The sequence below is a fragment of the Lactuca virosa genome, chromosome 9 (genome assembly GCF_052849685.1).
Source record: "Lactuca virosa cultivar CGN04683 chromosome 9, Lactuca_virosa_CGN04683_v6, whole genome shotgun sequence".
NCBI classification, from domain to species: domain Eukaryota; kingdom Viridiplantae; phylum Streptophyta; class Magnoliopsida; order Asterales; family Asteraceae; genus Lactuca; species Lactuca virosa.
The window spans coordinates 193,912,309-193,926,010 of NC_136434.1; positions in this window are offsets into that span (position 1 = coordinate 193,912,309).

Consider the following 13,702-nt stretch of genomic DNA (forward strand, 5'->3'; position numbering starts at 1 on the left):
TTTGAGACATACTAGATTTAAGTCATTTCTATAGATTTGATTATTTTCAGTTCATTTATATTTGATAATATTGTGTTGGCATGTAATAATTGTATTATTGATTTTCTATTGTGGTTAGGCGAAGTCAGAAGCAAAAAAAAAGTGCGTGAGAAGTCTGTTTATAACCATACAATGGGAAGAGGTGGATACATACATGTGAAAAAGAAGATTATAACAAAAATGGTTCTTTTTTTGTTAATAGAAGCATATTTTCATTTATGTTGGTTTAACTTTATTAATTTTATGTTTAATGATGATAAGATCGAAGCTAAAGAAACTGAACCAGATGAAGAACCCTCCCGTTGTATTATGTGGTTGAAGGGGAGGCTAAACAAATATGGAAATTTTGAAAATGATGATCTTAGAGATAAACTAGTACGTTTGACTACAAATTTTGTTTTGATTTCAATGATGTTTAATTTATTTGTAATTCGTTTCATATTTCCTTACTTTGTGCAGAAAACAACTTACGACCAGATCAAAGACGAGACCTTACTGGTTGCCCATGGCACTGATGCCATGACAATTGTGTTTGGAAAGGAAAAAGGAGTTTATGCAAGAGGAGTGGGAAGTCGAGTGACATGCAACATGTATTTTGATCTTCCTTGAACGAAATCATCACATGCAAGAGTTGCATTACTTGAACGTCAACTTGAAATTAAGAGACGGGAGCGTGCAAATGAGAGATGTGAACGTGAAGAGAAAGACAGACGGAATCATAAAGCAAAAGACAAAAAACTCAAGGACTTGAATGCTAAGATGGCACAAACACATGGAATGGTTTCTCTTTTTTTGGTGAGTCAATTAGCTGCCCAAGGGGTGAACTTACATCCAAATGGACATGTAACATCATTGGTAAGTATTAAAACTTTTCAATTACATGCTTTTAATTAATTATTTATGCCTGTCATAGGAAGTTTAAATATATACATAACTTGTTTCATGTGTTATATATATATATATATATATATATATATATATATATATATATATATATATATATATATATATAAGAAATTCAAAAGTCTGTAACGGGTATAAATATGTCGCAACAACAACAAAACACGTCTTTAAGTTCTGAGTCCCAATCGCAACAGAATATGTCTCCAATAGTAACGGAAAAAGTATGTATATCCATCAACAAGTTCATATATTATTTACTTTGATTCCTTTCTGATGCATATATGCCAATATTGGTTATTTGATAGGAAATGAGGTGTAAACTGTGGCATAATAGTATAACATAAATGATTGCTATTGATAAAGTATACATTACAGATGGAAAGCAAATGCTTCATCACAAACCAATCCCAAAAACATGCTATAAAGTGTTAATTCAAGAATCGTTGGTGGATGCAGTATGCATACCGTACATAGGAAATAACGGTTTCAAAATCGTTAAGGACATAGTAGGTTGTTTTGTGGCATGGCCAAAGGATCAGGTCGTTTTAATTGAACAAGAAAAAGTACACATATGTATATGTTTTATCGACCTACATCTATATTATAATCCGTCATGATTTATTTATTCTTACAGGTAACACCACCATCTACCATACCAAAGGATGGTGAAAAAACAATTGTACCTAAATTACCAACTCAGTGCAAATTTGTTCTGCTTCGGTGCTAAACAAGCCATGCCCAATAAGAAGATTCAAATGAATTTATAGTTGTGATTATTAAATGTTATATAGATCTTTTTGATATGTTACTTTAGGATTTTATTTAATTTGTACGAAATTACAACTTTACTTTTGAATTAATTAATTACGAAAATTATTCCAATTTTGTTGGGTTTGTGTTTTTCCTTTTGAATTGTTATATATATATATATATATATATATATATATATATATATATATATATATATATATATATGTCAACAAACATATATTGTGTCAACAAACATATATTGTGTAACCGTGACACTAATTCCTGGCCAATCATTATATAATCAATTTCTTTTATTTAATTTCAGTTAAAAAAGGGTTGATTAGTCTTTTTACTCAATGTACAATCCTGTAATTATGGAATCCTAGTTTTTCTGTCTTTCCCTTCTATACATACATATGTGTTCATCACCAGCCTCCATCTAGGGTTTCTTTTACCTAACTCCTAAATAGAAGCCTCATCTTCAACTGTTATGTTATCCACAGGTCATCGACTTCACCTCCGTTATGCCTCATCTAATCGATTATCCTCCCATCACTCAAAATTACACCTACAAAAGCTCTCTGTTTATGTTAGTCGTTAGTTGTCCTCCTCCACCTTCTCGCTTTAGTGTCGCCCTCTTCCACCTCCGACTCTGGCGTCTACAATCATCCCCATTTAGTAAGTTTCTCTTATCCGGTTTCTTTTTAGATCTCAACTGAGTTCTCTTATTTGAATTCAACAAATCATTCAGTTTCCCTTCATCATCTCTTGTTTTAAGCTGTCATACTTTATCATTCATGATAATAGATTATGTTATCTCCGATTTAATGTTCGAATTTTATCGGGACAAATTCCAGCCTTCGATTTTCATTGATGTTTTTTTTTTCAAGAATTGTTTTTAATTTTGTCTTAAAGAAAATTATGTTTGAAAGCATCAGTTTTCTTTTAGCATTCTTTTGATTTGTAACAGAAAATTATTCTTGAGAATAATAAGGTTAAGAATTATAACTGAGAATTCAAAGACGCAAATTTAAGAAATCACGCAATCGATTTATGAGTTAGTGAAATCCCACATTCTCGAATTTTTCCCTTCTCCACTGTTAAAGTCGATGTTTTTTGTTTGAATCCGACGCAAATTTTGTTTTTTTTGCAATGTATCACAATTCTTTTGTTTGAATCCATGTAATACTTTTATATGATAATGTTATTGATCATATAATTATGATTTATTAACTGTTTAATTTGATTTATTCTTCCACATACTGCTTCTCCAAACTCGAAATATACATATTCTTTAAAGAAAAATATATAATTTTTATTTTTTCTCATTCTCACAAAATTGATAGATTTGAAATTGTAAGTTCTTTCATTCTTTCCTACACATTTTTGCCCACGTTCATGCGTCTGACAAAATTAAGTGGTGGTGTGTAACTTAATTTTGGGTTAAAATCTTAGTAGTGGTATGTATCTCAATTTTTTATACTGAAATCTTCTCTTGACACTTGATATAATTTTTTACAGTAACTCATCAATTCTTGGTAAGATACAAAGTTTACAAATAGAAATCAAAAGAAACGAGAAATGTAGATGGAAGTAGGATGACTCTATGAAAGAAGAAATAACCTGAAGGCTCGTCAAATTCTATTCTGTTTTGTTGTTAGAATTCTCCCATTTTAATGAAAATGTTTAGAATTATGCTTGTAATCTATGATTTTTCTCTTGTAAATCTTTCATTCTTTAAAGCATTATGGTTTCGTATTTGCATTTCTATAGCCACTATAATAACATATTTGTAATTGTAATTTATTTTCATTCCTACCAGAATATCTCTTATTTCATCCCAACAATTTTACATTTTTCACAAGAATTTTAAATTTGAATTTTTTTTTCATTCTGAACATAATGATTTTTAAAGAACAAAATATGTTTTCATGTAAATAAAAATAATAAATTTATTTCCTATAAATACGGATTTCATTAAACTGTTGACTAAAATGAAAATGACAAAAGTCCATTTTACCCTTTTATAACCAAATTAAAAAAAATTAATAATAAATGTATATTTCATTAATAGCATTCTTTAAGAATGATTTTATTTTTGATTGATCCAATGACTAGGATTAGTTACACGGTTACCAATTAGATGCTGGTTACAAATGATCCTAGCCATATATATATATATATATATATATATATATATATATATATATATATATATATATATATATATATATATAGTGGGGATAGTTCAAATAAAAAGAGTAAAGAGTGTGAGAATGTAAAAACACTATTTTTATCTTATTATTCTGCAATGAATTTTGTATCGATAGCTTTATGTCATTATTCAACAATGAATAAATGAATAGTCACATGTTAAAACTAAAATTAGAATTTACAACAAAAATGCACATACATAAATTTATAATATAATAATAACATTCTAATGAATATATGAATAATCCAACATTAATATTCATATTAGAATTACTTCAACAATACACATATACAACATTTATTACATAATAATAACTTAAATATAGTGTTTTTACGTTCTCACATTATTTACTGGTTTTATTTGAACTTACTTCTGTATATATATATATATATATATATATATATATATATATATATATATATATATATAATCATATTTGTCACACAAATAATGGATTTTTTTATAGTGACTACATATACCAAACGCCGCACAATATTTATGTCACAAAATATGCAAAAAGCTACACATTTACTTGACTTTAAAAACCATATAGTCACTCTTTTAACACAAGAGGCTACTCATTGCTTAATTATAAGTGATGAAATCCCCCAAAAAAACAATGGTTGTGTCAAAAAATATACAAATGCTACACAAACGTCATATTCATGTGGCAATTGGATGGACTAACGTCACTCAAAATACATTTTTTCAAGATTATTAATAATTTGGCCACTCTTTTTAACACCTGATGCCACTCATTGCTTAATTGTAAATGACGAAATCCCCCCAAAAAACAAATGGTTTTGTCGCCTAATATACAAAAGGCTACACAATCATCATATTCATGTGGCAATTAGATGGACTAACATCACTCAAAATACAGTTTTTCGAGATTATTAATAATTTGGCCACTCTTTTAACACCTGAGGCCACTCATTGCTTAATTTTAGGTGACAAAATCCCCCAAAAAAACCAATAGTTGTGTCATTAAATATACATAAGGCTACACAAACATCATATTCATGTGACAATTAGATGAACTAACGTCACTCAAAATACACTTTTTCTTGACTTTTAAAACCATTTGGTCTCTCATTTTATTTCTTTCACCACTCTTTTTAAATTGATACGGCCACTAGCTCGCTAATGTGAACGTATGTATTTTATGTCACTCGACCTTCGGTCACACATGTAGTGAAAACGAATGTGTGGCTATATGCATTCAGTCACTCATTTTTCGTGTGACGGAAGCCCGTTTTTGTACTAGTGATTTTTGTCGTTGTTTGTAAACTAGATTTGACAAATACATTTAAATTGTGCACGTGAGTAAAATTGAGTTTTCTTAAATCAAATAAGATGGGATATGTGGTATTGGAATTTCATTGTATGGATATTTAGCTACTTTATCATTAGCAGTCATAGTCCAATACTTGTAAATTAATCCAATTTAGCTAAAGCTACTTAAGATCTTAAGAAATTTATATTATTTTAATTGTTATAATGTTTAAAGAAGCTCTTAACATACCTTCTTAATCAATGTCATGAACCAAATAAGCATATAATTCATGAAAATTGATTAGCATTAAAATTTAAGAATCACTAAATCTAAAAGGAGTCTAAAGCTTTCACTATGATTTTAGAAAATGCAATTACATGGTTTGAAATGAAATGTAAACATACATAAAATCATTTGTTGTTAGTTAAGTTGATGATCCATTACTTAATCAATAAAATTAACCAACAAGTTATCATCCAAACATTTAAACTCATGATGAAAAACATGTGGATGACATAGAAGTTCAAGTAGGATTTGTATTCGTATAAAATCACCATAAGTTCATGAAATCTTCAAAACAAACTTATCATCCATATATTACTTCCAATATCAACTAGATACGAACTTATCCAAGCATGACTAAGAAAGAAAATACGAGATTAATTCGACCAAACATTCCAATGCAATATGTAAAGAAAGATATATTCAAAAACCCTAAAATGTCTTCAAAAGTGTTCTTCAAGCCTCCTCTCAAATCCATACGAGATCCCCTTAAAAATGAAATTAACCACACCCCATATTGCAACTCTAAAAGTGAAAAGACTGAACTGCATTAACTACTTACGTGAACCACATAAAAGGTCAGGCATGTCTCTATCAAGCCTCGAGAATCGTCAATGTGTCACTATCTTACGAATATTCTTTAACTTTTCTTTGTCTGCATGCCTTAGCAACTTGACTACACAATTCTACCCATCTTCACTCCATTATTTTAGTCCACGACCATATATTTTTTTACAACACATAGTCCACCATTACTATCGTATAGGCTTTTAATGGCACACGAACTACGACATACCTTGCTTTATGACACACAAAAGTGCGTATCTTAAAATAATGTCAGATATTTACATGTCCTAAAATTGTCGTCGCTTTATAATTTTTTTTAAGAATGCTCATCCAACCTCTTTAATAGCTAAGGGAGGAAAACAAAATACCCTATAATGTTGAAGTGCTCCGCTCTACCTCTACATTTTCTCCTCCAGATATCTACCCATCAGACCTTTATTCTCTTCCTCCCTTCTCTCTGTGACACCCTTGCTTCCTTGCTGAATTGAAAGATGATTCTGCCTTGATTATATCAATATGGCGACGATAGGACACAATAATTTCAGCACAAATTTGTTAATTGAAATCCATCATCATCATCATCATCATCACTCGTTCTATTCCTCATTTGTTATATTGTTTTTATATATTTTTTTAAAGCTTCAAGTTGCGCGATCATTTGTAGGTTTTTCTTAGGGACATGGGAGCAGGTAAATCAAGTCTCGTGTTACGATTTTTCAATGGCCAATTTCTAGAATTCCAAGTTTGATTTTTGATTATCTGACTTTCTCCTTTGTTTTCGTTGACTTTCTAAGGTTTGAATTTGGTGGTGGTTTCACTTGTTGATTTCATTTGTTTGGTTTTTGTGGTGGTAGGGGAATGGATAATCGAAGTGACATTTTTTTTGCAAATCCTAACAGTGAATGATCCAACAGTGAAATTCAAGATCTGAGATACTGTGGGTCAAGAATGGTATCATAGTTTGGCTCCTATGTACTACATGGGCGTTGCTGCTACAAAATAAATAATTCATACAAGAAGCATTTTATACTCTACTTTCTTATTACAAAGGAAGTAGGTACCTTGTCTACCACTTTTGTCATAGAAAGCGTTTTTCTAGTTTTACCCTTTGAGCATTTATAGGAGATGGAGATGTAGAAGCGAACCCATGGGATCATTTCAGTAAGGTAAACTCAAATACAGAGATGCCATTTCCATTGCCAATTCTAGATGCCAATCATTCAAGTATGGTAGTGAGTGGTAACCCTAACCTAAGTGACGTCCCATAAGCTAATAATAGGGACATCAGAGAAGGGTAGTATGGGTAATCCATGGTTGAATCTAGATAAGCCAATTAAGGTGTCTCGTACAAGAGCAAGATATGGTTGCAGATTTCAAAGGTTATATTGGGAAACCGATATACTCAGTATGGTATGGATCCGAGAGTGAACATAGAGCTATTTTCATTGAATAATTTAAATACTTTGGTTGCTTAAAATACACCTTATTTGCCGAAGAGACATTTTCATTTGAATCTGTTTATGTTTTTGTGTCTCTAACATCTTGTTAGTTTTGTAAAAGTTTTGTCGTTTAAGAAAGTAGTTGAAATATGATCTTGGTATATTGAGCTTCTAGTTTCATATATGATCATTTTGGTATACACAAAAACGAAGAAATTTTACACTTTATTAATCTATTAGATGGTGTCATTAGGAGGAGTAGAGTACCGTCGTTAGATACATACATTTATAGTATTATTCTAAATTGAATCGAGTTTTTGTGTGGTATGATAAAAGACTATTCAATTATCCACTTAGAGTTAAAAAAAAGCTCAGGAGATACAAACAATAATATAGGAAAGTGCAGGCAATGCTAAAAACTAAGATTTCTTTATCTTTAATAATGACGATCAAGATGTATACACAAATGTTCTCATTGGTCGATAGAAAAGTAGTTTTAGATGCCAATATTTCTCATTTCTCACAGTACCACAGTGGCTACACATTGATTTCTCTTGCTATCAAATGATTTGCAAATCTATTTTAAGATCGTTTAAGGAAAAGGCTGTGTCTTCTTTTTTCTTGATTTCACAACAAAATACATTTATCATCTTCCAGAAAATTACAAGCATCCAAGATGAGGTTGTCATCCATGTCAGGTAAGTCCTGAATAGCTTCAGCCATATGTTCTACAACAATAGAGGAGTTATGGAAGACTCATGTTGCTACTGTAAATCATCTGTTGAAGCTGCTGCTGAAACAGTAGTAAGAGTATGCTTCCCTCTTTACATACAAATGCAATTTTAACTCCATCTCTCGCTTTTTTTCGATCACATAGACCGCTTTCTATCTTTCCCATCGATTTGTTTTAACTTAACTCAACGATGCTTTATTTTATCAATGTGTTTGGAAATTTAGTGGTGAATTTCTCTTTTCGATATTGAGATAATAAAAAACCATTTCAACGTTTTCTCTATAGGGATACATCTTTTTTTTGTTGTTGTATATTTTATTGAAATTAGATTGTAATATAGTCTTCACTTTATATTTTTAGGGGTAAATAATGGTTACTTCAAATGGTGGCATAAACTAGCCAAGGACGGACGCAGGAATACATGGTAGGTGTTGCCGGGATGAATAGGTGTTGCCGATACATGAAAAATAGGTAGAAAAAACTGAAAAATCGAAAAAAATTTCACTGCGGCCAGATTAGTTAGGGGTTGCCGGTGCCACACCGGGAACTCCTTAGAACCGTCCTTGAAACTAGCAACCTAGTAACTATAAGTCGTGTTAAATTTCACTTAGTTTACGTGTTTTCATTCGTAACAATTTGCAAGAACAAAATCTTCGGCTTTATTTGTAACAAGTCTACAAAAAAAAAAAAAAAAGAGAGATCTTTGTTATTTTTAGGCTTTATTTGTAACAGCTCTGCAATAAATGAAAGTACTTTGCTATTTATTTTTCATAAAGATACTATTATAATGATAGTCAAATTTTGTTTTTTTAGTCAATTTGGAGATATCTATCGGTCAGTGACGAGCCTACTATATAAGAAGGTGGCCCGTTTGACCCACCTATTTTTCCTATATTTACTACCAATTATATATCTAAAAAAATAAGACCTACCTTAAACAAAATATGGGACCTACCTTGTTGAACAAAAAAAGAGGAAAAAAAAGGTGTATGTTAAAAATACTTCTTTGATTTAAAATGTTATATGTATTACTTATAGTTAGTATAGTTAGTGCCACATCGACCACATACACAAAATAAGTGAAAGATGATGTCTTATAAATAAAACGATGAGAGAAAATATTAAAGTAACTTTGTGCTTAACCGCTAGCTGTGACTTAGCTAATAATTCAGTTGTTTTTAAAAATATAATACATATATTTATAAATATCGTCTTTTTAAAGGTCCAAAGGTCCAAACGGTCTGGTTAAACTCGGATTTTTCTTAAACTGGTCGGTTGCCACTAATTGCTAACAAGCGGGTTTTTAGATAAAAAACGGTAACAAGAACGATTCCCGCTTCAATCGATCAAACCGCCCGGTACGGTTTGGTTTTCAAAGATATACTTTTATCAGTCTTGTTGAAAATGATTACACGTGAATTTTTTTTCTAGACTCACCACTGCTATCAGGAGGACTATTTTTTCGACTACATGAAACCTGATGTCCTTACAGTGAAGGAATTGCCAAGAGTTAAAGTAATTGGATCTTAAAGTCAGGGTACTAATAAGATAATTATTATACTAGATGATGGTTACCTACACATGTTGCATTTATCATATGGAATTTCAATTTTTTTTGAGTTTTTACTATATTTTCATAAAGATTTAAATTGAAAAATAATTTGACAAACTTTTCTTTGATTGTGTAGTAATCAATCATTATGAAATCAAATAGTTACTGGGAAGCATAAATACCTCAAAACTATGATATGGTTTGGATTAAGAACTCCATTACTATGTTTGGCATGCATTAAACATAGACTAGGTGTCAATGGGACACAAATTTCATTTTTTGTCCCACCCAAAAGATGGAACAAGGTGGTGTTGATCAATTGTTTATGAAAAATATGTAGTAAAGTTCCAAGGCTTAAAGATGTCATGGAGACTATCAAAGGAGAACTTACGTGTTACTTTTAATGTTGTGTTTTGTTTTTCTATAATAAAATTTGGTACAATTTTAACAATTTATTATATTTATTTACCACTGGAATGATCATTTGTATTTTACATATTATATTTTTTTTGCAATGAATTATCTTTCTTGTGTATGGTATTTTATTTTGTATCATGAGACCTAAAATATGTTATTTAATTTGAAAATTAGTAAATTTTATTAAAAATATTTTCACTTTAGTGACAAGCAATGTGTGATAATATAAAATACCGATAGATATATAAAATTAAAAATTAAAAAAATATCCATAATAATTAACAAAACATAAATGAAAATATATTCAAATAAAGTATAAAAAATAAGTAAATCAAATGTATCTATCAATCCATCTATTGTTTGTGATGATATATGCCATAATGACACAAATAAAAAATATTAATTATACTGAATATTACAGTAATTACAGGTGAAATGCATTAATTATAAGAAATGTTTTTATTGAAAAATATAAAATGTGTTACTTATGGAGATTATTCCTTATGAGTAATGCATTTTATATTTAATTATAATAATTTTCTTATAATTAATGTTTCTTAAGTTGGTTGGTGTCATACCATACATAACGCACTTTTGCATTGTCACTTCATTTTTTCTCTCACATTGCACTTTTGCATTGTAACTTCATTTTTTATCTCACTTTACAAAAGTGATGGGTGTCATATCACATCTTACCACACCCACCACGACACACATTTTTATGCACAAATACCACCTTTGAGGGTTATACCGTACGGTGAAACCATAACATGCGGCAAGCTTACCGCAATGGAACAAATAAAGTCGGTGCGGTGTTTACTGCACATCGCAGTACCACGTCACATACTGTGGTGTGCGGTATCATTTGCACGTCTCATATTTGTGCTTATAACACATGTTAGAAAATCTATATTTCATATAATTCTTACGATGAAAGATCTACAAATGGCATCATAGTCAATATGGAAATATCATGTATATAACAAAAATAACCCTAAAAAGGTAAAGAAACTTTGATGCTTTAGTGACTTTGTGTGTACCTAGCTTTAGTGACTTTGTGTGTACCTATTCTGGTCAGACTAATAGTCATAAGTGAAGTTCTATTAAATTCGATTATTTATTTAGTTTACTCACATCGAAGAATGGTTGATAGCTTGATGACAAAATCTTCAATCTCTCATCAGTCATAATTTCATGTATATATTTTTTATTCATCATTTGATGCGTGTCCAAAAAATTGTACCTAGAGAAAGTTGCACACATGCTTCATGACAAGTTGCCAAGTTATTATTATTTTTTTTGTTTTTTTGTCCATTTTAAGCTCCATTCGTTCCATTTCTATTCTGGTACATTTTGGTTGTCGTATTTAGAAATTTAGTATCTTCCCGTCAGCCTCTTTCTGTTTTATGCTCTACATTTTTTTTTTCAATAGGAATTTAGTATATTGATTCTAAAAGGAAAATTGACATAAAAACCCCTTAAGTTTAGGAAAAATATATGTATTTATCATTTTATGTACTTCTGGTTCATTAAAGTCTAGGTTTGTAAAATAAATAAATAAATAAAAGGTAATAATAATAATTTTACCCTTCTTACATGTTTACCGGGTAAAATTCAACATTTCTACCAAACTTTAGGGTTTTAATAAATCAGAAATGTTAAGACCCTTGTGATTTGATAAGTCAAAAGTTGTGTATAAGTGGTACTGTAGTACCGTACCACTGATGGTCACATGGGTTGCATCCACCGATAACAGTAGGAAGTTTCACTAAGATTTGTAGAAAATCAAGCCCTGATGAACGAAAATAATATCCTTTTGTGTTGAGGATTGTTATGAAGATAGGCTTACCATATTAGGAAGAACCACACTTTATATGGGATTCAATTTCCATCTTTATCTATCATATACGTTAGAATAGATATTTAGGTCTTTTGTTATATATATTGATACCCTTCTGCGTAAAGGGTTAATCGATCAAGAATGTGTCTATAATAAGAGTTTGTTCTTTGATTATCTCTTGTTCATTGAAAATATTCTAATCAATATAGTTTGGTTTCATTATTCATGTTTGTCTTTGTTCTTGTTTGTAAAAATTGTAAACCCAACATTTCTGCTAAACGCAAGGACTTTAATGAACCAGAAATATGCTAGAAATACGAAAAAGGGTAAAGTTGAAAATAAAAAAAAGTTGCAAACCACCGAATTTAATGAACCAAAAATACGTAAAAAGATAAATCTGCACAATTCCGCCAAACATAAGAGCTTGGGTAACGTCCCAATTTTCACAACAATTTTTTCTTTCAATTTTTAACTCCTGTAAAAGAAGCCATTTGTTAATGGAACATCATAAAAAACCATTTCTTCCAAATGTAACACCACGTTTCAGATATGTCCCTTTTAAGTAAATTAATATTTTGAATTTTGGATTTATGGTGGCTACTACGTGGTGATGGAGTCCCACGATGTGGCCAAGCTCAATAATTGCGTGGATACTAAGTTAATGCCATAGTGTGGCATCTATTCTCCACAGTGTGGTCGCTGTTTAATGATAAACCCTAATCCAGGGTTTGTGCCCTTATTTAAGGGATGTGATGGATAGGGTTGCCCACCCTCAGCCTCAATCACTTTCTCTCAGCCTCCAAGAGCATACCCTAGCCTCTATTGCTAACCTTTGAGTTTTTGTGATGTTTGGTGGTATTTTGAAGAAGAAGAAGAAGAAGATGCCCTTGAGCTTTGTTTCATCAAGCAACTCTCCACATCCACCTTGTGCACGTTTATGGACTTTTGTAAGTCCTCAATATCCAATTTGTATGTTACTTGTCTCTAGATCTACCCCTTTTGTCCCTTAATATTCATTGTGTGACAATTTGGAAGGTTGTATCTCATAAAGTTGTCAACTTTATGGATCCATGTGGTCATCATAGTGTCATACGTTCCAGATCTAAGGATCTATGGAGTTTTGGTCCCATGTTCAAACTATGATTTCCTAATTGCCATGTTTTTGACCTAAAATGGAAAAGACATGCATTAGACATGCATTTCCGTAAAGCTACGATTTTTATGGTTTATTAGGTGGAGGAAACCCTTTTGGGAACTTTGGAAGAGTAGCTCTAGAGATTAGGTGCTTAATAGGCGTTTACATGCCTTTAGTTAACCTGAAGGATTAAGGTTTGTGATCTTGACTTATTGAGGTTTCTTAATAGATAAAGTTGGAAACTTTATCCATCAAGACCATAAGAAGGACCAGATCTGAGCTTTGGAGTTGTTGGAGTTGTAGGAAAATGGCTTAATTGGTTAGGTTGTCCATACCAGTCCCCACGACATGGGCTTATATTGCCAAAACATGGTGATTGGGCAAGAACCCATTTGTTTCTTCGTTTTACTTCCATGTTGTGGCTATGGATGGCCACGACGTGGTGACCAACTGAAGGATGACCTTTGACTTTTTGACCGTTGACCATTGACTTTGACCAAGTTTGACTTTATGTCAAATTGAGTAATTTGAGTTGTAGATTGAGGCTTGGACCC